The sequence below is a fragment of the Amblyomma americanum genome, chromosome 8 (genome assembly GCF_052857255.1).
Source record: "Amblyomma americanum isolate KBUSLIRL-KWMA chromosome 8, ASM5285725v1, whole genome shotgun sequence".
NCBI classification, from domain to species: Eukaryota; Metazoa; Arthropoda; class Arachnida; order Ixodida; family Ixodidae; genus Amblyomma; species Amblyomma americanum.
In genome coordinates, this window is record NC_135504.1 from 64,754,153 (window position 1) to 64,777,523 (window position 23,371).

General features: G+C 45.4%; 1 pseudogene across 1 annotated transcript; it reads right to left on the reverse strand.

Moving 5' to 3' along the window:
- Window positions 1–4,672: 4,672 nt before the first annotated feature.
- On the reverse strand, window positions 4,673–22,632 carry LOC144102449 (fatty acid synthase-like; annotated as a pseudogene). The gene is made up of 7 exons (XR_013308210.1): window positions 22,599–22,632; window positions 18,300–18,629; window positions 13,744–13,961; window positions 11,341–11,694; window positions 9,589–9,832; window positions 5,574–5,816; window positions 4,673–4,934 (listed from the first exon to the last, which is right to left on the reverse strand). The product of XR_013308210.1 is annotated as a fatty acid synthase-like (transcript).
- Between the last annotated feature and the right edge of the window lie 739 nt (window positions 22,633–23,371).

Consider the following 23,371-nt stretch of genomic DNA (forward strand, 5'->3'; position numbering starts at 1 on the left):
TGCAGACGTGACCGTGGATTGCCATCAGTTTTCGTTCATTTGCAAAAAAAGCTGAGAATATATTACCATATAAAACACTAACGTTTTCATTGTGTCACAGACGCGCAGTATCCATCCGCCGTGAATGATACGAGGGCGCCTACGCTGACTGAACTACAGGTAATTCGCTCACACTCCTGGTTCTCTCCTCGGCTATACAGAGTGCTTCGAAGATTTTTCTCTCAGTGAATTTTTATTTTTTGCTTTCGATTAGTTTGATCTCTGCTGCAAACTTCACTTTATTGATGTTTAAAAAGGGTAACAAACTTGCGTTTCGGCGATTGAAAGAAGCGGACGTGGGAGAATAAAAAAATGGCTGGGGTTTATATCTGGTTATGCCTGGAATGACGCGATAGCTAGAGCTGGCCGAGTGGAACTTCCTCAGTCGAATTGCAAAGTCAGTCTTTCGCCCCTTCGTTTCGCTAGGTATTCCTTCTCCATCTTCTTCCGTGGACATGGATAAACTCTCTTTCCCCTCTCCTCTGCACTCCCCCTCACTCGGTTTCGTCGGCGCGCCGCGCCATCGACAGATGCTCCGCACCACGTGACCAGCCACGGCGCCGCCACGGTGGTCATCAGCGTGCGCTAAGCCTAAACGACTGTTTCACCTTTTGGCTGCGCCGTGTAGATGTGTCGCTGCTCCTTTAAGCTTTCGCTCCTTTGGTGAAAAAAGGTGCCTTTGTTGGAAAGGCCTTCGAGGAATGCTGTGTGACAGGGTATTAGATGCGTCTCTAAAAGAAGTAAAAGAAATTGGGTGCGACTCCCTATGTGTTATTGTTCCTCTCCTCTCGGCTCTTGTATTCAACCTGTGGGGCAGACTACCAGGTGTAGTATTCCGGTCGACAGAATTCAGTGAATCAAAACGCGAGCAGTGCAGGTGATCTCAACTTCTTATTACTGGATGCAGCGAAGTCTATGGTGGACGAAGAAAATCAACAAACGTTTTGAGGAAGGACACAGCCTTGGCTGCGCCTGGAGTGCGACTCTTACATACATTATTAGCGCTAATAATCACCATCAGCGAAGTATACGTATGACTATGTGCTTAAGTATTGATTCCGAAAATATTCCAGTGTGAAAAGTAATAAACAACTTTTAAAATCATTTACCATTCTCACGGTAATTTCTGATGTCATTCGAGTGAGAATCAAACTATATAAACTTTTATTTGTTTAATATTTGTTTGTTTTTACATACTGTCGGTTCAATACGGGCAAAGATAGGAGTGAGCGGAAGCTTAAAAATTAGGTAAACGCAGGCAGATACGATAAAAAAAATACGCCAATAAGATACAGTTCGTAATATATAGTCTCCAACCCCACAAATCATTCAAATTTTTCATCGTTTAACGAAAAAGGTTTTTAATATTCAAGTTACGCATGCAACACTGATATAAAGCAGGAGGGTATTTTAACATTACGTTTCAAAGAACCGAGACATCGAGGCCCTCAAGTCGCAGCGCAAAATTTCTAGTTAAATACGAGCTGCCAAGGTATGCCATGATCAGGAACATGTAAAAATTATAGAAGAAAACTATTTGTATGTGATATCTAGCTGGAGAACAGGGAATATATATTCTACAGGTCTGCGCCGAGCAGAAAAGGCATATTCATAAAGTAAATTCCAAAGAACAAATGTATGCCTCGCAAAAAGTGAATGTTCGCGATGTTATGTAGTTACATTCAAGGCTAGTGACCGCAAGTTTCGAATTTCTTTTTACCTGTTGAGAGCGCAAGGGTTACTGAGAATACATGAATAATGATCATCATGCAGGAGTGTCACGCATACAGGCATTGTGTGCGCTAGTCATCTTTCACCCTCATTGACGTGAAGCATTCGCGCTGCTCACTTGGGGGCATATGAAGTGTAATGTCCTGAAGTGATAAAAGTGCTATGAGGGACGTCGTAGGAGGTGGCAGCAACTTAGTTTCAACCAGTTCGAGTTCGTTAGCACGTGGCGGAACGCACAGGCACTTTTTTTCATTTCGCCTGCATCGGAATACGGCTCATGAAGCAAATATCTCAGTCCACAACCTTGGGATCAGCAGCCGAGCTCCAAAGGGACCGAGCCGCTACAGCGGTTGTTAGCAGACGATTTGCATTCAGGTTCATTGTATGAGCTTTCATACGCCACATTTCTCATAACTTAAGATCAAAATAGCCATTGAACTGGATATTAAGTACAATGATAAGGTCGCGAGGACCTGCCTTGTCGCTAGCGCTGTAATACACTTTGGAACTGAGATCAGGTTTGTTAACTTTATCTCTATGGGAGAAAATGAAATTCAAAGCGTATCGCCTTGACATTGGCGTTTTCGAGGCATTGGTGGTGAGAATAAAATGTAAAAAGCATGACGCCAATTGTCGGAAGAATCGAGGTTGATTTGTGTAAATTATTTTTTTTTGCACAGAGAAAAAAGGTAAGGTTTGACTGAACACATTACTGCACGCCTTTACTTCTACAGCCTAGCATAACCTCCTCATTCCTGAGATAGCAATGCTTGAGCCTTTTCTGAAACGTTTTATACATGTCAGAAGTGATGCGCATAATCGTTTCAATAATCTTTGAAAAAGTGAACCAGTTTAAAAACATAAATAAATGTCTACGGCTTGTTTGTACCAAATTGCATACCATGGGACGTAGTGGTGTTTTTTGTTTATAGGGTCTAACACTCCAAAGCGACTAAGGCTATGAAAGACGCCGTAGTGGAGGGCTGCCGATAATTTCTACCTCCTGGGGTTTCTTAACGTGCACTGAAATCGCATAGTATTTCATCCAAGCCTTGTACAGTAAACAGAAACCATTTTTCATAAGAATTTTCAATGCAGCTCTTAAACTTGGACATTTCATCACTCAGTAGAAAGAGTCGAAAGTAATACTCCTAAAAGAAACTCTGACTCCACCGCAACACAGCCAGATCACTTCTGTCCCATAACATTAAACTCCATTCTTGGCAAAATTCTCGAGACACTCCTCAAAGATACTCTATTATTACCTACACACCCGTAACTTGTTTCCGAACAATCAGTACGGATTCGCACATAACATTTCGACTATTAAGGCTCTGCGAAATATAAAACAACACACAATACAATCCATGATGAGCCATGAGAGAAAGATCCTTCTTGCTCTTGATATATTAAAAAATGCATCTAATGTCATTCAGCGACAACACGTAATAGGATTACTAAATTCACACAAAAATCTTCAAAACCTCACCACACCCACAGCCAACATACTGCAAGACCGTATTATAATATACACTTCAGAACACATGAAAGTACAACACAGAACAACACAGGGTTCTTCTCAACGTTAACCAAGTTAGCACTTTACTATAGAATATTACAATAACAGACCTTCTAAACACCCAAATGCCACACAAAATTTACATCCAGGCATACACAGATAATATAACACTGATAGTAAAGGGCAAAATCAGAGATCAAATTGAAAATAGATAAATGGAACGTCTAAATATTATACTGCAATAGGCACAGAAGAAGCAAATTATTTTCAACACCAAGAAATCAAACCTTATCACAATGGGGAAACAATACCATTCAAGACCATCACATAATTAACTCGGCTCACAAACACTTCAACATGTCAAATTGCTCAAGATATTTGGTGTTACATTTGACGGAAAGCTTTCTTTCATCCAACACTTACGAGATATACAGGATTATACAACCAAAGTCGCGCTAAACCTCAATAGATTCACAGGAGATTCCTGGGGAATGACTCCGAAACATCTCATGCACTTATGCACAAGGACCACACAACGCATGGTCACCTATACCTTACTAATATGGTATAAGCCTACTGCGCATATACTACGACAAACTTAGAGCCATTCAACGTATTGCACAGCTGAAGATAACTGAAGAATTTAGAACCTCAAATAATGCATTACCAATTCTAGCCAATGCCTCACCAATTCACTTAACCATTCAAAAATAAAACACACTTAACAACGCCTTGCACGGCAGCACCTCATTCACGCATAATAATATAAATACTACAGCAGCAAGTATAGCCAACAAGGCAGGTATTAAGAAGATTCACCCAGCCTGCAGGATAATCATTCAGTATAAATCATGGGAACCCTCTCAAGCAGATTCATATATATATATATATATATATATATATATATATATATCGGCGGACACCTGTACCACGCCGTAAGGGAAGGGATAAAGAGCAGGAAGTGAGAGACGAAAGGAAGACAGAGGTGCCGTAGTAGTGGCCTGAGGAACAATTTCGACCACCTGGGAATTTCAGCGTCCACTGGCATCGCACAGCGCACGGGCGCCTTCTGCGTTTCGCCTCCATTGAAACGCGGCCGCCGTGGTCGGGTTCGAACCAGGCAACTCCGACTCAGTAGCCGATCACAGTACTTCAGTACACTATTTAGTGTTGGTTCCTATCCCTGTCCTTTTCTCTGCATTTTGATCCTGCAAGAATCGCCAACAATCTCCACTGAGTTTTTTTAGCGTGGGGAGCAGCATTTTATGCCAGGTAATATATTCATATTTCACGCAAATATTGCCAACCAAAACGATTTATTGAGCGACAGACAAGTCCTGACAAAATCAAGGAAGGTCTGTTATGAGGGGACCGAGCGTTGAGCGCGATTAAGCGAAAAAAACTTAAGTAGAACTAGCCCTGTCCTCGTCCTGGTCCATTGGCATCTCCGTGTCGTGGCGGTCAGCGGCCACAGAGTCTCCTATCTCTCGCAACTTGTTGAGCGTAAGCTTTCGTATTTCTGTCTGTGACAGGGTGAGGTTGTAGTCTTGCTACATCGTCTGTTGGACTTCGACGCCGACGATAGAGTCCATGCCGAGGTCGCCGAGACACATGTTGGGATCCAGGCTCGACGCATCTTCGACGCCTGCAGTGACACCTTCTTATCAGAAATCCGCCAACTTTAAGAAGTGAGGCGAGTTTAAGAAGTGGCATCAATAAATGTAATATGCAGCACATCTAACCCTACAGGCGCACGTCATCATTTACCAATTGAACCACATGACTGAAGGTGGCGCTCACTAGAGAGCGCCTACTTTACGTTTGACACGCCCTGTATGCCTTAAGTCTATCTGCGGTACACTCTGCTTAAGCTGCAACCGAACACTTCAGTTTAAGGTTCCAATGTATTATGATGGCTTTGCGGGCAGGATGCTGGATAAATAAAACATAATGTACTAGACACTGGAGTGAAAGAAGCAGACAACGTACTTCCTGAAGAATAGCTCTGGTAAAGCCGTCAAAAAAAAAAAAAACCCACAGTCAAACTTGCTGTATTTATGTATAAAACCTAGTTTGCTTATAATTTTGTACGTAAGTATAAACCCTTTCATATTTCTGAATATGTTCGAGAAGTAATACAGCATGCATGACACTACCAAAAATGCGAGCTAGCTCGTAACAGTGCTAATACCACATGTTCAAGTATTACCCTGTGGAAGTAAATTTCGCGCTATAGTTCATTGCAAGGTCACCAAAACGGTGTTAGCTATTCAGCGTCACTTACCAAAGAGGTGTGCAACTGTTTGTACGAGGTCCCTCGAATTCGCCTTCGTGTCATCTGTTCTTGTCGACGTGTCGGCTTTGACGAAACTGGAGACAACCGGGCACCTCTGGTTCAGTAATCGATCTAGGACGCTCAAGCAGCTACCGATTCCTTGTGGAGCAGAGACGCCGACCGACGCACCAGCACCCATGGACTCGTGGAACGCCCCGACATCACCAATGGCGCCCCACTGAATGGCAAGTCCTGGACAGTCAGTGCGCGCAACATTCCTTATACATTTTATACCTGCAGATATGTTAATAAACTACAGAGCTAAGCCTCGTAGAAACGTCGACGACAACCAGTGCTAACATTTAGAATGAAACCTAGGAATTAAAAGCTTCAAAGTTCTTCGCATCTCCCCGGCATGGGCGTGAGCCCGCGTATTTGTATCAAGACGCGGCGAGAAAATATAATTGTGGAGCACGACTAATTGCGGAATGTACGACTAAAATATTGTGATCCTGTGTAGCAAAAAGACGGTTCTTTATTGTAGTAATGTAATTCTAACTCTAAGCTCTTTTGTGTAGTTATGCAGGCTGACCGCACTGTTATTAACAGCTTGTTTCACTTAACTTGAAACAAGTATTTTAAAAAAGTGCTATATGCCAACAGGCTGAAACCAAAAACTTTTGTTTGGCGTCACGTGGCGCTTCTCTGGGTAGTTTTTTTATAATCCGCTTAACTACTTTGTTAACAGATACAATTGTTGCCCGATATTGATATGAACTTTGGGCTAAATGACTTTCGCAGTGGTTCGATATCTAGGGTAATCCCAAGTTTCATTATGGTGACAATAGGGTTCAAGAAGGACCGATATATACTTGTGACAACGTATACCATGCGTGGTTCTTCTTTTCAGCATTGAATGAAAGCCGTTTAAATATGAAAATAAAACTGCGCGTCTGCTCTCAAGCGCTACCATAATGCAGTGCTTTCGACCGTCTTTTGAACAACCGAAACGAAACCGCGTCCAAGTGAGCCGCCACCACTCAAATGAAACGGAGGGTGTACCTTGAGGTTGTATCTTAACTGCTTTCCCTTCCTTTTTTCCTTTTGTGAGTGTGATGGCCGAATACAAGCCCCGTCTGAAGTCACTTTCGGTGGCCTGCGTATGAATTCTCGCAGATATCCGTGCACGCATTCAATGTTTCCGATGAGTATCCTAACGCACTTCAAGGACTATGCTGTCAGTTGCTTCAAACGCTTACTTCGAGGAAGTGAGCACGCACGCTTAATTCCATCCAAACGTGCTTGGTAGCGCTGCAGTAAGGTAGTGCGAAAGCACAAGCGCGCATTTTTTTTGTTCGCAGTTCGCTTACTTTCTCTGAATGCTCAGAGAGCAAAAAGAATCACGCAGCAGATACACTGCGGCAAAATGCCTAACTGGCTGCTTCTGAGCCACGTTAAAATTGAACGAAACGATCTTCGCCAAAAATGAATATTACGAATTTTGCATAAGTATTATTACCTTATTAACTAATCAGGGGGAATTAAAAGGGTAATCTCAGGAGCAGCAAACAATGGCAACCAATATTTCGTTTGATTGTCCCCATGTGCGGGGAAGGCTTTTTTAAAGCCTTGGCTCGCGTGACGTCAGACACTCTGCATGTGAGAATGAGTCCACGCCAGTACTAATCAGTATCAATTCTTAGAAATAAGGAATCCTTCTGCAACAGTTAACCATCCATGAAAGCTTCGTTAAATGCAATATGATAGCGTTTTCAGCAAGCTGTTGAAGCCATGTAAAGATTAAAAAGGGCGGAAGGAATGAAACACATATCCTGCGTCTTCTTGCCTATTGAGTCAAGTTCGTTCCGTGTGATGCGCCCGTCAACTCTCATTAACATTAATAACGCAAATAAGTAATTTCAAAACATCGAATGAAATAAGAATTTCAAAACATCGAATGAAATAACACTCGTCGAGGATGTTTCACTAAAGCTGTACTGTCCCTGTACTCGACCGTTCAAAGGCGTGCCTTATTAGAAAAAATTGGCGGTGGTTTAGCTCTGGTTAAACCTGGAGTGACGCGATAGCTACAACTGGCCGAGTGGAACTTGGTAAGTTAAATTGCAAAGTCAGCCCATTAACCACTCCGTTTCTCTGGGCGTTCCTCCTTCAGCTTCGTCCCACTTGACACGGCGCATGCGCACAGCTGTTGCAGCTCGGTTTCGCCGGCGCCGCGCCGCCGGCAGCAGCCGCTGCTCCGCACCACGTGACCAACCACGTGACAGTGTGGCGGCGCAGCCGCACAAAACAGTAAACATTTCGCTACAAAACAGTAAACATTTCACATCGATACTTGCAGATGCATTAATACCTCTTAAGAGTTTTACACACCTTTATTTACACTGCATAAATACCGCGCAAAGTAACCTACGTGGAACTGCTTACACTTTCATTTTTCTAAAGCCAATTATTTTAGAGGTTTGAATCCTGGGATACATTTATTCTTCTTACACGCAGCCACCTAAGGTTTTGCGAAATATCTGCATTTGCTTATGGAATAAAGAACTTCAAATCGTAAATTTTTTAATGCAGATGACTTTCAACGTTCCAAGATTTTCAGAGCAGCGGTATGGTGTATCTTATTGCAATACAGGATCCTACTGGCCGCATGTTGATGCATTGAGAGTACTTCCACTTTAGAGCCGTCTATATATAATCTCCCGTTAAGCAGTGCCTCTAATGCAACGCATAGACATTTCCTTCTTGAAATGACTCATTGCGTCTTGAAGCCACAAACACGGAGTCAGAGTTTTTCTGCGTCAATAAAACTTGTTATCCACTAGAGGCAATAATAAGGGCATACTTATACATTCAGATTCTAAATAAAATGAGTTGAAATTCTAGATTCTGGGATTTAACTGCGCATAGGAATACATGATATTAAGGTATGATTAGTATTGGCCAACTAGAGTTCCTTAACCAGCTCTGTGATCGCAGGCGTATCGTATTTAATCTCCATCAAAATGGGGCTAGCATAGATGGTATCAAACCCGCAAACTTGAAATCAGCAGCCAGATGCAAAATCCATCACGGCGCGCTGATTACTTCCGAATATTTCCGATTACAGACAACAGATAGCGTGTGCAGAATTGACCATACTACATATATCAAATGCTTCCCTGTCGTTTCTACATATCCGTGCTGCACGGCCTGTCAGTCAAGTTGAAAGGCAAGTAAAATTTTTTTTGACGGCTCTTTTCGGCGGAAGGTCGCAAGAGGACTGGGTCAAAGTACTGTCGTGGTACCAATAAATACGAACAGCGCATCCCCTACTGAAATTAAAGTTCACTGCGTTATTATTCTTGCGGTAAGAAACATACTCTACAGTCCTCCATGACTCTACCTTCAAAGACTGGCGTCTTTTTTTACCGACCAGGTACAAGAGCAATGAAAAGATCTTGAGGGGACAGTACTTAAGCCCCGCCTGAAGAGTATGACGCGATAGCGTTAAAGGGTCAATTAAGAGGACTAGGGTACCCTTGGCAAATTCAAATTCATAGATCGTTGGGACTCCTCATACCAATCCTGGCGCGTTGGTGCAGCTCTTATGCAATGCTCCACTGCCTTGTCGGGGGGGGGGGGGGAGGGGATGGCTTTCTCAAACACTGTCACCAGTAGGGCTTATTAAACCCAGGTTGCTCTCCCCGAGCAACTGCTCGCGACCAATTATTAATTTAACTGCCATCTTCCACAGAAGGCTGGTTGTGATGACGTCACAAGTTCACGCGACCTTGGCGTCAGGAGCGTCATATGCGTTTTAGTTCCCAACGTTGGCGTCGGAGTTTTTGAAAAACGGCTGCCTTAACGCTATCGCGTTAATAAATGCGAACAGCGGAGCGGGTAGGTGCACCGCGTGTTTCTTTTGCATCGTCCCTGTACATTGACTGTCATGCTTGACCGCCGCGGAATCCCTTAGATTATTGTAGCCATACTGTAGAGGCCGGAAACTAAGAGCTCGACTCACCGGGAAGCCCATCCGCGACGCGCCGCTCACAGATGCGCTCCATCGCTGCGTTAGCGTAGCCGTATCTGGTCTGCCCAATGTTCCCGTGTCCAGATGCCAAGGATGAAAAGGCGACGAAGTGGTCCAGCTCCGGGCACAACTTTCGCGACAGTTCATCCAAGTGTCGTGTGCCGTCCACTTTGACTCTGCACACTGTCTCGAGGGCCTCGGGGGTCTGGCTCTCAAGCAATGCGTCACGAAGCACCTGCAGCCAGAAACGGAGATGATTTGCCTTAACAAAAACAATAAGTGCATTGGCGTCAAGATATGCGCGTGTCGCGATCATATGTATGGTTATCCATTCAAAAGGCCTATTTAGGGCCGGAACGTCTCTTCAGATTCAGATTCAGAATAAATTTTAATCTTTGAACAGGAACCCGTACCCACCCTCTCCGGCACGGCAAGCAGGCCTCCTGGAGAGGAGTGGGGAGTTTATTCACTACAAGACTAGCACTTAAATTTAAGTAATGCTGCAGCTGCCGGTTGCGTCAGTTCCTTTTGCACCCTAGAGTCTGGGCTTCTTAATATTTCATTCCATATTTAATCGTCTTTTCGGATGTTAGGTTCGGGAAGCACAAGGAACAAGAATTAAAAGAGACCAATGCAGGAGGAATGCATTCTATCCAAATCTTGGTGTGGGCTAATCGGTGGTTCATCTTAACTAAGAGCAGTGCAGTGAAAAGTACAGCGACAGAAGGGGAAGACACAACCCAGTCCTGTTGTTTGTGTCTTCCCCTTCTGTCCCTGTTTTTTACGCTGCACTACTCTTACTTAATATGAATTACCGACTAGCCCACACAAAGATTTTGATACATTAAATGAGACCACGGCACTTGCACAATAAGCCAGTCAAACAACAATCGTTACGCAGAAGCGGGTACTTCACATGTGCCGGCTAAAGAAAACCCTGACTCAAATATCACCTTTCTGGTGAAGACGTTTTCTTATTTACCGTTTTTGGTGGATATTATTTAAACAGGGCTGTAGCAGCCCTTCTTCAATTCCTCTGTTTCATACAGGCCGCTTGCTGTACTTGCGCGGCACAATAGAAATGCACGAGCGCTCAACGAAGGTACAAAAAGACAAAACCATACACAGGCCTGCAAGCCTGTGCCAGGAGGAGCCCAATGTCTGAAGATTGTTCGTCCAAACACCTGCCACCGTTGTGAACTGAGCCGGCGTAATTATACGGCAACGTTCCAGACACATCCCAAATAGGACCTCGAGGATCACACTTGGTAATTTCCTTGAATCTGTTACATTTAATGAAGCCGGCATGGCCACCTTTAGCAACCTCACATTTCTCGCTCTGCAAGCGAAACTGCACCAAGAGACGTATGCAGTTATGTGCACCTAAGGAGAGCTCATAATGAAGTGGCAGGTTCATCGTCATGATCAACCTGACTGCATTCACTGCAGGGCAAAAGCCTCTCCCATGTCTTTCCAGTTAATCCTGTCCCTTGCCAGCTGCGCCTACCCAATGTCTTGGAAGTTTTTTAATCTCATCCGCCCACCTAACTTTCGGCCGCCCCCTGCTACGCTCGCCTTCTCTTGGAATCCACACCGTTGCTCTTAAGAGCCAGTGGTTATCTTGCCTTCGCATCACATTCCCTGCCCAAACCCATTTCTTCCTCCTGATTTGGACTAGGATGTCATTAACCAGCGTTTCTTCCCTCACCCACTCTGCCCACTTCCGGTACGCAATCCACCTACCAAACCGAGATTGAAGATACCGCCGACAGCCCCCATTGTCGAAGCCTCATCGATGATCTTGCGGGCCCCGCACGCTGTTGAGGCGTCGGCTCTAGTCACGCGGACCTTTACGCCCGCAGCATGCCACCGCCGGAATTGAAGCTTCTTGTATCCCGTCCGCACACCCGAGCGGGAACTGAGCAGGAGGCTTCTGCAGCCGCGCCCTACAATCCAGTTGGCGAGCTCCACGCCGAAGCCACCCAGGCCTCCAATGACGACGTACGACTTGTTCTCGTAAAACCAGGTGCGCGCTTCCGCCCCCACTGCGAGGAACGATGCCGGAGCCGTCGTGCGGGTCGTCTCTTCCGTCCGAGCCTACGAGACATTTTGATCATCATTATTATTATCAGGCTACTAACATCCACCACAGTACAAAGCTTTCCTTGTCCAAGTGCGGCCACCTTATCCCTGCTAACTTCCTAACCTCCTCTGGTCTCTTGGTTTTTGCCACCGCGCGTTACATTTGCCTTCACTCGGAATTTGTGCGTCATTATAAGAGGCAATATATTATCTTTTCGTCGCCATGCATTACCTACCCATGTAAACTGATCTCTTAATTGCATATCCTGATCCTGAATTCAACATTGTTGATATTCCTAAACATATCCTCAGACACTCAGCTCCTGACCTGAAAGATGCGGGTTCGATCCCGGCCGCGGTGGTCCAATTTCGATGGAGGCGAAATTCTAGAGGCCCGTGTACTCTGCGATGTTAGGGCGCGTTAAAGAACACCAGGTGGTCGAATTTTCTGGAGCTTTTCACTACGGCGTCCCTCATAGCCTGAACCGCTTTGGGGCATTAAACCCCCATAAACCATAAACCGTAATCATATCCTCAGCATCAATTTTCTGCCTTACTTTGCAGTCTTTCTGGATTACTTTATCAGATAAGTTCATTTATCATCCGTAGATCACTGCTTTGCCCTGAATTTAAAGGGCTTTTTGTTATAATAAATATTTCTCCGCGATCGGGTGCATTCTGGTAAGATGCAGCTATAATGTCCTCTCCTCCTGAAGGATATTATGAAGGTTTTCTTCATGACCTGAGAGTATCTATATATACATTTCACCCTTGTTTAATACTGTTATTTCCGCGTAATTGCCCGGATCTGCAGTCAATTTTAGCCCTCCATTGATGTATTGCTTCGCCACTTCCGAAGCATCATCGCATATCATCTCGTAGCTTAATTGTGTGTAGGTGGAGAGATAATAGATCAGTGCCAATGAGCGAATAGCAGAAGCTGCATCCGTTTTCGACTCTAGGCAGGGTCATTCCACCGAAGGTGTCGTCAGAAGCAGAAGCACCAGGAACGCAAACAAAAGTTCCAGATTTTTTTTTCGTTTCGTTTCTTGTACCTTAAGCTGAGGACCCATTCCTAACCCAAACAAGGCAGCCCAAAGTTGGTGGTGGTTTCGATGGTCACAAATACAAACAACTCACACAACATAGTAAAATCCAGGACATACCACCGTGTATATGTGCGTATCAATGGGAATTACTTACCTGCATACAGTAAAAGTACACTATATTGTACTATGAAAATGGAAAACACGTAAAGGCAGCCGAACCTTCGAATGATAAGTTTTCTGGATATCAGAACTGTGTTACAGAACTATATCAAATACATGAAAGTGCTTGGGCACTGGAGAATTAGCGTATATATATGATAAGTAGAAGGGCAAACATAAGAATGCTGTTTTATCAAGTGAAAATTAATAACCACCTAGTTTTCATTTTTGCCGCTGGGCTTCGAATGGCTTGGAAAGAAATTTGCATTTGCATTAGGTTTGCACTCCTTCGTGCCATGTTACTATCGTAAGCACCATCATCATCCCAATGAGTCTCCTGCAACGCAAAGGCCGCTCCAATTTTACTCCACTTGGTCCTGTCCGGTGCTAACTGCAGCCTTTCTATCCAGGAAACATTCCTAAATCGTCTCCCATCTTACTCTCCGTCGCCGCCTGCTATGTGTTTCCTCCAGTATAAATCCACTTATTTATCTTAAAGCAGTATCGGTTACTTGTCATCCAGATTATATGCTCTGCCCAAGTACAGTGCCGCTAACATATATCAGTTATATTTTATAACGCCTGTTTGCTCCCTAATTCATTCTGGCTCCTTCTTGTCTCTGAATGCTTCCACTTCCATTTTCTTTTAAGTCGCTGCATTGTCCACGCCTGAATTGGAAGCCTGGTGGTTAGCCTCCAAATTTCTCGCGCATAAGCTGCCTCTACGCCTATAAGAATCAAACCGGAATTATCTCTAGGATAACTTTTCTAGTGTGTGATCCGGAGTCCATGAAGCGGAATGCCTCCTCCGCCTCCTCCCGTCTGAAGCGAACCGTGTCCAGTGGTCGCACCGTACCGGATCCGACGCCCTCCTCGACAAGGTACCTTTACCGTTCAGTGCCTCCTGATGGATGCCGCAGAAGGTGGCGCTCTTCCGGAAGAACGGCATGCCCAGCTGAGAGTCTTTGGCCACGTCGAACTTTCCGACCTCCAGAAAGCGGCCGTTAGGCGCCAGGCAGCGTACACTAGCCTCGAGCTTCTCTCCGGACAAAGAGTTGAGCACGACGTCCACTCCTGGTGTGAATGAGAAAGATGATGGGAAATATCTCTTGGAAAACACAGAGAGGGAATTTATTTCGTCACGGTAAACAAATGCAAAGCAGGTGATTTTGCTGATGTTTGCTGATGTTCTTAATGATGCTTTTATAGATTCTTTTACTAACGAATTAAATACCGCAATTCCTCATTACCCACCCCACGACTTCTTGATTGTGAACCCCATTATAATGGATTCTGTTGGCATTGAAAAAATAATTGAACAGCTGAAGATGTCATCATCACGTGGAGTGGATAACATCAACTCGAAACTTTTAAAAAATACCAAAGTGTTAGTGCTATTATTCTTGCTGAACTCTTTCGACAATCTCATGAGTCTGGCTGTGTTCCTAGCGACTGGAAGGAGGGCAACGTGGTTCCTCTGCACAAGGCTGGGGTCAAACATTCTCCTAATAATTATTGGCCCGTTTCACTTCTTAGCATTCTTTGAAAGTCCATGGAACATGTCATCTGCTTTCACCTTGCCAATTTTCTTTAGTCAAATTCTTGTTTCAGTCATTGCCAACACGAGTTTCGTAAATCATTCCCATGCGAGACGTAGCTTCTATGTTTTACAGAGGATCTTCATTTCATTCTTGACCGAGGTTTCATGGATGACGGTATATTCCTCAATTTCCCCAAAGCCTCTGACAAAGTTTGTCACCAATTACTACTTTTTAAATTAAATAATCTTAATATCGACCCTAACATCATTTCGTGGCTTCAGTCTTCCCTCAGTAATCTTTCTCAGTACGTGACTGCTAATAAATCCAGCTCTCGTTCCTCTCCAGTGGGCTCAGGCATTCCATAGGGTTCTGTCCTAGGGCCCCTACTTTTTCTCATTTATACTAATGACTTGCCTGACACCATTGCTCCTTCCGTATGTCTTTTTGCCGACGATTGCATTATTTACCGTGAAATTAACAGTGACTTGACACTTCTGTCCTTCAATCAGATATTATCAAAGTTTCGGAATGATGCAAATTATGGCAAATGGAACTTAACATTAATAAACGTAAATATAGGCGTGTTTCTCGACGTAACACTGGAATAGCCACTTACGACCTCAATAATACTCCTCTTGAAACTGTCTTCGTATAAGTACCTTGGTGTGCACACAACTTCTAATGATTCTTAGAATCTGCATGTGGAATTTATTACTAACAATGCTAATTGCAATTTGGGCACCTGCGTAGAAAGTTCTCTCTTTCTTCTTTTTCAATAAAATTGCTCCTTTATAAAACACTTGTTCGGCCTAAATTGGAATATGCAGCACCTGTCTGGGACCCTGACCTGTAATCATTAGCATGTGAAATCTAATCTGTTCAAAACCATGCGTCACGTTTTATACTTTCCCATAATCACCGTAACTCCAGTGTTACCCGTTATGAAGACCACCTGATCATTTCCACTGCTTTCACTCCGCTAAAAAATTTCTCGCTTATGCCTATTTCATAAGATCGATTACTACAATCCTGTCCTTAAGAGCCGGCTTCTAACAACCCCTACATATGTATCAGGCCGCATTGATAATCTTCGCTAAGTAGGTGTTCCGTCATGCCATACTAAGCACGTTTTTCTTCTTTTGTTTTCATCACTTCTGACAGTTGGAACCATCTTCCCAGGCACATTGTGAACACTACTAACCCAAGTTCTTTTAAGACTGCCCTAATTAATCTCTATTTGCAGATTTTAGTTCTTTTTGCGTTCGTTTTCTGTCTTATTGCTGTATGACGGAAATGTTTTCCTTTTTTTGAGAATTTATTATTTTTCTCCTTTTCCTTCTTTTGCCTTATTTCTTTGTGTTTTGTTTTGTTTATTTTCGCCTCGTTGTCATTTCTTCTATATGTATTTCTGCTCCACTGTATCTCACTCAATGTATGTCTTTCCCACTCCCCTCTTTAATGCATCGGGCCCTGAGGGTATTTGAATAAATAAAAAGTAAATAAATAAACATTATTTTCCTACCACACTTTAAATCACCCTCCTCTTGGTATCAACTTGTGAAATGATTATCGCGTGATTCTTTTCAATCGACAGCACGTAACTGCTGATAGATTTCTTTTTATTTATTATTATTTTTTCAGCATACCCCTAAAGGCCCTCCTTCGAGGGTATTACATAGAGGGGTAGGGGGTCAGTGCAAAAACATGTACAATGAACATCACTAACAAGCAAAGGAAAAATAAACAGGCTATGTATAACATGGAAAAATAATATAACCAGAATATATATCGCAGAAGTACACCGAACCTGTATAAAAACAGGGTTTATAGCGGATAACAGTGATAGAGAATAAGATAAAACAATCATCACACTGGTCTTCAGTTGAAACATGGCGTACGCAATTGTAATGAAGGAGATCGTAGTTGGACGGCTACAATAAGGGTCCAATACAGAAACCTTTACTACGCCATGTTCCAAGGCCACCCACCGTTGTACGACACTTTTCTTCTTCCAGAACTCACAATTATGCTCTTAAGGTCTCTGTATGTATTAGAAGAAATAAACAAAAATAGTATGCGCTCCACAATTCGTCCACATCCAGTAGCTTCAGTTGGCACTAACGATAGGAACTTTAACGGAGCCAAAATGAAAACAACCGATTGCGGTAAAAGCACTAATATGGTGAAGACATCCAATTATAGTGCGAGCATCCCCATGTGAATATTCTTAACTGGCTCTTCGTCATATTATTGAATGTGAACTCACCCCTGTGTTTGCTTTCTCGATGAACGTGTTTTTCAAACGATAGGTCCTGCAAATCGGCGATGTTCCGGTCCTCCAGCTGAGAAAAGCGGTGCTTGAGGAACTCTCGTTCTTTGTTGCAACCTTAGAAGCAGGGCATAAGGTTGTGAGGGGCAAACTGTACTGTTAGTTTTTTGTTTTATATGGAAAAAAATAGAAGTGGTACCATCTTTTCTGGCAGTCCATATGGGTAGGCACTGATGGTAACGACGCAGAAAAAAAAAATTTGCGACCCAGGTAGAAAGCTTTCTTTTTACTTATGAATAATGGAAAGCGTAAAAAATTGTTTCCTCTTTGTATGAATTCAAAAGGTTTCGAAGCCTTCCATACAACAATAAAAGGTCAATAAAGGCGCTTGGGCAAGCAGTGGCCTGCAGTATTCTGAAATAAGTAAAAAAAAAAACATACTTCTTACCAAAGCACTTTTCCCCCTGTAGATTTCCAGTAAATAATGTTTTGGCAGAAAGAATCCCTGGCTTCGAAACAACTGCCTCATGGCTGGAAAAAATCAAGTGTAAAGGAACTTCCTGTGTATATCCCGGCGCGCCCCGTGCTCGAATAAGTTTATTTAAAAGAACGCAAAAGTCTCAGTGAAGGCGCCCCTTAGGACACTCCTAAAAGTTCGAAGTGCATATGACCAAGGACTAGAATAAAAGTAGCAGAAGTTTGTTAGAATGTTTCGACGCAGATTACCAATCAAAGGCGCGGCAGTGCACATTCTTTTCAGTTCGGGGAAAGAAACCATGGAACCGCTGACAGGCAGCACAGGAGGGCCGATGCAAAGGACCATGTTAAACAATAAGACTTTGCTTGGGGCTACTTGGAGCATGATATTCCTATGGGTAACGATGAGCGCAAGCATAAGACTATCGCCGGTCCTTGTTCTCTCTTCTTTGTGGATGACCTGAAGTCTTCTCTCATCGTTCACAATAAAAAGACCATCAACAACGCGCCCATTTTTTCCATTTTATTTTTCGCGCGAGATATATATGCATATATTTACACGGAAGAAGAGGGCACGCGTCGCCTGCACAAGGCTACCGCAAATGTCAAGTGTAACTGTCAAGTGTAGACCGTCCCAACCCTCAAGCGAAAACTTGACAGTGCGATGGCTCCCCTGTAAAACAGAAGCTACCTTCCACCAACAAAGAAGCGAGACCTTAAAATGACCATGCAAGGTAGTGTTAAAGGTGTTGTTCAAAAAGCCTATATTAAAAAAAATTGTGTGAAGTATTACATGAAACACCCTGCATGCACTTAAGCTATAGTTGCAAAGAAACGTCGGATTCTTTTTCCCTATGAATAAGCTAGCATGTCGCTAGCGGCACTGTCACCAAGCTTTGGAGCCGACTACACTGTCATGGCATTTAACTGTTATTTGATAGAGCTGAACTTCTATACATCTAGAAGCCTGAAGGGAGATAGCCTACCCAATATGAATCTGTATATACCACCCCACTGAGGACAGAAAGTCGCAGCTAATGGAGATTTCAAATCCCAAGATAGCACTGGCGATGCGCAAGCTCCAACTTCAATGGCAAGCTCAAACTCACGAAATTGAGCACTAACCAACAGTTGTGTAGACAGTGCATCCAAGCGAGACCGCAACGGCGATCGCCGCCTGCCCGACACCTTCGCTGCCACAGTGAACCAGGAGGGACTCCCCGGGCCGCAAGTTCCCACGAACTAACAACGCATAGTAGGCGGTTGAGTAGGCAACGGGCACTGTGCATGCCTCTTCGAGGCTCCATGCGTCGGGAACCTCCCACATCAATGCCGGGTCGGCCGCTACGACCGTGGCCAGGCCGTTAGTGGACAGCAAGCCCATGATTCGGTGCCCTACGGGGTCACGACCTGAGAACTCCACGCCAAGAAAGCTATCCCAGGTAGCTACGTCGCCTGCGGATAGCCAACACAGAATTATTTGCGCAGGGCACTCAAAGCAGTGCTTAAATTGCATGCGTTGCTGGCGGCCAGCACTCCAATAATAATTGTGTGCGCTATATTTTCCTTTCGATTCAAGCTGGGCAGTTTGGCAGAAAACTCAGCAAGGAGCCTGTTTTGAGATTTGTTGTGGTTTCTGCAGAAAGTACCACTCCAAAAGACATTCAACAGATAAGCTATACGTGAAAATAACCAAATTGAGTGGCGTTGATCGACATTGAAGTTAGCGCACGCCCGAGCATGAGGAGCACAATAACATGAAATAAATTGTTGTTGCCTTCACTTCTGGCTGATTTGCTAATCTCTGCTCAAAATGGCGCTACCTCTAATTTTTGCAGAGAATTAAGACGCTACTGTGGGTTTATTTTTCTGTATAATCTTGCAAACTGCAAAACGGTTCAACCACCAAACTAAGAGAAGTGAATTTAAAAACAAAAATCCGCTTTATGATCCCCGCCTTTCTCACAGTGCCAGAATGCGGAGCAGGACACTGACTCCTGCAGTAAAGCGGCATTAATATACAGTGCGGTTTTCTCATTGCGTCATACGCTTTTGCAACAAGCTGTGGTGAGCCTTAAATCATGCAGTGGTCTAAACTTAATTTTTGGTTAAAAAGGAACAGCCAAAGTGTGTATACGTTGTGCATGGTACTTCACAGCTACAAATCGTTGTTGTCTTTTTGTTTTTTTTCGATAAAGTGATCTTGTTTGTAGCTAATAGCAGCTGCACATTGTGGCCGGTTGAAACAACTAAAGAAGCCCGTGGTTCAATATGTTTTTTGTTACTAGCGGCTAGCGGCGACCGGAAATTGACTGTTAGCTGCTCGCCGTTTTGTTAAATGTCTCCAGAACTTACACATCATCGCATGAGCTCAAAAGAAACAACAATGAAACGAAAACACACGTACTTGCTTAACGCTAACCCTTTCATTTCACATTTGACACGTATTAAAGCTCGTAGTACTTGGCTATGCGCTTTATGAGCTTCGAGTCGCTGCGGTTCCATGAAACCTTTTTCTCACACAAAAAAAGACTATCCGCTTCAGCACGGACTGCGGCGGTACTCTCAGTGGTCTTAGACGACATCCGGCGCTTCGAAGAATCGAACGCTAATGCAGTCGAGCTCTTCTCCCGAGATTATCGCATGCTGCTATGCTGATCTTCCCCGATTTGCACCCCCCTTGTCCCTTTCTCAGGAGTAAGTCCGTTGAGTTGGCGCACGGCACGCATTTGTGGCGAGAGTATTGTCCTGTGCAAAGTTAGGGATTAACGCGGCGGGTTTTGTGTACTAAAGTTGTCTTCGCTCCCCACCTAGGCAGGTTGTTTTCTTAGAACGTGGCCTGATGGTTGAATTTAGCTTGAGTGAGAAACTTTGAAAAATAGCTATTTGACTTCCCATTCTGCAGATATAAAACAACACTCTTTCCTATTTGCAAGCTCTCTTTCTAAACGTTGAGAATTAAAACCACCGCTGTCAGCATCGCATCGCGTGCCCGAGAACCGATAACCTTGTGTACGCTGAACGCTTACTGAGAAAGCTTACCAGGAAGGGTGTCCAGTGGAAGCTTTCCAGAGGCAAGCAACACATCCCGGGAATTCACTGGAGCGTAGTACACGCTACACAAGATTCCATCGAAACCGCCGGGTGGAGAGGCGCAGCGAAGCGGGGACTCGTACCATCGCAGGCTGGACAGGTCTCCGCGAGTATCCACGTTGAGGAAGGCCTACTCGGTCATCGTCTTTGGAACCCCATCTGCCGTAGAACACGGACAGGTACAGGCTCAACATAATTTTCTGAGGGAAACAACTTCCATAGTTTTGTGAACTGAGTTTTATTACGAGCTAGTCTGTCGTACACGACTAATCTAGCTCACTTCACCACAAAGCACACACACTACTGAAGCGTTGAGGTGTCTTGAAGATTTTGTGAGATTGAACACGTCATAGTCATAATCATCATTCTCAACCTAGAGTAGGACGAAGGCCCTTGCCATATCCCTCTAATTAATCATGTTCTGCGTCAACCGTGGACGCGACATCCTCCCATGCTTCCTAATCTCAACCTCCTACGTGATCGTGTGCAACCCCCACCTACAAATGCATATGAGGCGCTAAATAATAATGCTATCTGCGAGCCATGATTCTCTTCTCTCAAGGCTACAATATTGGACGGACGGACGGATGGATGGATGGATGGATGGATGGATGGATGGATGGATGGATGGATGGATGGATGGATGGATGGATGGATGGATGGATGGATGGATGGATGGATGGATGGATGGATGGATGGACGGACGGACGGACGGACGGACGGACGGACGGGTGGAAGGAAGGACGGGGTTGCCAACCGTTGCTACAAGCCTTACAGCCGGAGTGGCCGGAGCATGCAGATGAAATGTATTGCCTGCAAAATAGGTAACATGACCGCGTGACGTCACACAACTTGCCCACCGTTTCACGGGGCAGCGAAATTAAGGACTTGTCGCGAGAGGTTGCTCGGGAAGAGCAACGTGTCTCAGAAGCCCTACCGGTGGCTGTTTCAACACACGAGGCTGTGCTTTAAACAGCCACCTGGCGGGGGAGCGGCGCATAGCTCAACCGCTGCACCAGTGCGCCAGCAATGGTGCGGGGACTCCCAGTAATATTGCCCCCAATATTTGCAGTGTTTGTTCGTTGTTCAAATCTGCCGCCACACCACTTTATCGCTTTGTTTGCGACGCAAGACGCGAGCAGATTTTTATCTCGATTGATCGCAGCCAGGCAGAGCTGATTCTACGTTGTTCCGGGATGTTCTTGTAACTTTGCACGCTTTATCTCGAAAGTTCGCTATCAGCTTTAGGTTCAGCACTGCCGACAGCGGCGCATATTCTGTTCGACGACCGCCGAGCACGCTAGTTGCTTCGCCGCCGCCGAGTAATTCAGTCCATTTTGGGTGCAAGTCAGCCCAATAAATAGTTTTCTTTTAGAAGACGCTTTCGTCCTCTTCATCGCTCCTTCCACTGCCGTCATCACTACGAGACATCTGGTGGAAGTTCTGGGTAGCCTTCCATGTTCAGGACGCCCCCTTCAAGTTGTGAAGCCAGCCCTCAGCGCTTCGCGCCCGGGGACGAGCCAGCAGCTCAACGAGCTACCCGACGTCTCCAGGGAGAGGAGCCTTAGTTCGGGACCCTGCCGGACCGCACCAGACAGCGAAAAGACGCCGCTACAAGCACCGCAACCTCGCCTAAGATGTCGACACCGATCATACTGCAGCAGCGGCGGGTGCCGCCAACCTTCAATGGATCCCTAGGCGAAGACCCCGAAGAATGGTTGGACCAATTTGAGCTCGTGGCGGCATTCAACAAGTGGGATGATGCGGCAAAAATGGACACGTATTTTTCTCATTGGATGGTTCCGCACACGCGTTGTACGAAAACCACCAGTCGTCCCTTACGACATGGGAGCTATTCAAGACAGAACTATTGAAGGTATTCACCAGTGTCGAGAGGAAAGAAAGAGCCGAACGACTCGAGTCCAGGATCCAGCTTCCGAATGAGCCCGTTCGTGGTTACGTTGAGGAGATGAAGCGCCTATTTCGCCGCGCCGACCCCGAGATAACCGAGGAAAAAAATTCAGTTTTTAATGCGCGGCGTAAAAGAACAACTCTTTGGCAGCCTGGTCCGCCAGCCGCCAAAAACAGTCGAGGAAATTATGCAAGAAGCCTGCACGATTAAGAAGACCCTCGACGTCCGAGCTCGGCAGTACAATCGCCCTTCCTCTGCCTGTGCAATCCGTTCGGACACGCGGGCCACCACCAGCGACAGCTTGCGGGAAGTTATCCGCGAAATCGTCCGAGAGGAACTACGCCGATTACTGCCATCCTCCCCACAGCCACAAGCAGCGACTCTGATGGATGTTTTACGGGAAGAAGTGCAACAGGCACTTGGCACCACGACGGCCACAGAATCCCGGGCCATGACCTACGCCGCTGCAGTAAGGAGTCCTCAGCCCCAACGACAGCCCCTGCATCCTGTCCGACATGAACAACTTGTTCCCGAACACCACCTCCCTGCCCCCGCCCGCCCAGCCTATGATCGACGCTCAAGCCCCAGGAAATGCGACGCCTGGAGGACTTCCGACAACCGGTCGTTGTTCTTCCATTGCGGTGAGGTCGGTCATATTCTTCGTCACTGCCCGTACCGACGTATCGGTCTTCGAGGATTTGCCGTTAACGCCCTACGACCTCGCTTCGGACAACGTCGGCAGGAAATCGACGAGTACCTGCGTCGAGAAGAGTACACGCCGAACCGCTTTACGCGCTCACCATTGCCGTCAACCTCGCGCTTTGCGTCGCCACGCCGCAGCTACGCAGCCGCGGTACGAGGAAGGTCTCCCAGCCCCCGTAGGGGAAACTAAAGGCAGCAACCTCTTGAGGTGAGGTTGCTCACGAGCGAAATGCCGAAGATCCTCCACCGACCACGCCCCTTGAAGACGCTGCACCCGCGACAGCGCATTAAGAACCTACACTCGCTGCACCGACGCCGCACAAAATCACAACCCCGACCACGACGCAAACTGCCTTCAAAACGAAGCCGCCTCTCAGAAAAGCTTCGACCACGCGCCCCACCCAGGACCCGCATACGCGACGAAGCCGTGACCCGAAGCCGAGAGCGACATGCAATGCAAGAGCCAGGACCTCCGACTTAGAAGTCACTT